Source organism: Gavialis gangeticus, unplaced genomic scaffold (genome assembly GCF_001723915.1).
Source record: "Gavialis gangeticus isolate Ggan-Ray unplaced genomic scaffold, GavGan_comp1, whole genome shotgun sequence".
Taxonomy (NCBI): domain Eukaryota; kingdom Metazoa; phylum Chordata; order Crocodylia; family Gavialidae; genus Gavialis; species Gavialis gangeticus.
In genome coordinates this window covers 28,472,291-28,474,224 of record NW_017729029.1, presented here as the reverse complement: position 1 = coordinate 28,474,224, position 1,934 = coordinate 28,472,291, and positions in this window count along the sequence as shown.

Here is a 1,934-nt window from a genome sequence, read left to right as displayed (position 1 = left end):
CACCTCATCTTCATCTGCTCTGTAACCACCCCTCAGGTATTTGAAGACTGTTATCGAATCCCACCTCAGCCTTCTCTTCTCCAAATTAACTAGCGCTAGTCCTTCCAGCCTTTCTGCATGAGTCACCTTCATTCCAGGCCCCTAATCATTTCTGTTGTTTTGTGTTGGACCCTCTCCAAACTGTCCACATCCTTTTTTGAAGTGTGGGTCCCCAAACTGAAAAAAGTACTACAAGTAAGGCACCACCAGTGCTGAACAGGGCATAAGAATTACTTCCCTTGATTTGTAAGTTCCTGGTGAGATGACCTAGTATACTGTTGGCTTGTTTTGAACAAGAAGACACTGTCGGTTCATATTCAGATTATGATCCACTAAAATCCTCACCAGGTCTTTCCCTGCAGCCTAGCCAATCATTCCTCAGTCAGTACATATGTCTTCATTTATTCTGTGCCAAGTGCAGGATTTTGCTCTTGTCCATGTGATTAACTGTGAACCATTTTTCCACTCTATCCAAGTCATCCTGGATCCTAGCTCTACCTTATCTGCAACTCCACCCAACTTGGCATTATCTGCAAATTTACTAAGCATGCACTGAATGCCATTGTCCAAATCACTAATGAAGATCCCTACTTGATACCTCTTCCCAGATAGACTTTGAGCCACTGAGGACTTCTCATTCAAAACAATGATCCAAATAGTCATGTATCGACCTTACAGTACCTTTTTTCTAGACTGTATTTCCTTAGCTTGTTGAAGAGAACATTGTGGGAGATTATTAGAAGCCTTGCTAAAGATATATCATTGTAATGGATCAGTTCTAGGTGGTGTGGCTTATAGGGCTGTGTGAAATTTCACTGTCTGTTTCATTTCAATTCTGTTTCAACTTGTTTCAACTTGAAACAGCAAAATCAAAATGAAAGGTAGGGCATCAAAACAGCCTTGAAACAAAATGAGATCAGTTGAAACATTTCAAAAGTTTCAAAATGTTTCAAGTTTCCAAGCTCAAACTGGGTTTGCCTGCAGGGAAACAGAAATTAAGGAGAGGGAGGGGGAAGAAGGGGGAAAAGCAGGGAAGGACTGCTTTCATATTGACTGTGTAGCTGGCCAGTGACTGTGATTCTTCCCTGAGGTCCCTTCCAATCCCAATTCTCTGGGGAAGGGATGGGAAAACAGCATAAAAGGCAGCATTGTTTGAAGTGGCCTGCTCTCTGCCTAGGGTTCTGACAGTTACTGAACTATTGTCCCACAGCTCAGGAAGGTTAGACAATCAAGGCTACTACTAGCATTGATCTGAATGATTTCCTACTTGCTAGCTTAGCCTATTATTATTATTATATTATTATATATATTATTGATTATTATTATATTTATTGACTTATTTTTTTCAATGTTATAATTATATTGAATATTACACTATATAATTTAATTTATATAGGAAGGGAGATACATTTATACTTTGCAGCATACACTACAAACCTTACAGAATGTATATAGGAATGTGGATACATTTGTACTTTGTGGCATAGAAGCCTAGGCACCTTAGAGAATTTATATTTGAATGTGGATACATTTGTATGTTTATACCTTACAAACCACTTTTCAGAGCTGGGCCTATGAACTTAACTTCATCAGCCTGCAAGGTACAGAAACTTGTGGACTCATAGACATTGGATTTATGATACACTACAACCTGCTGGGCATCTGATGCCCCAGGTACCTCTCCACTTCTACCTGTGCTGCTACATCCCCCTTCCCCCCCACCCCCAGCCTGTCCCTCACCCCCTGATGCCTCCATTTCCATTTTCACTGATTGACTTTCTTGCCTGTATTGCATGCAAGCCTTTGGCTTCTTTACTATTCCTTCCATCCAGGAACAGCCCACACACAGACCAACTGCAGGTGCTTCCTCAGGCTGACACAGAATTTCTCAACCC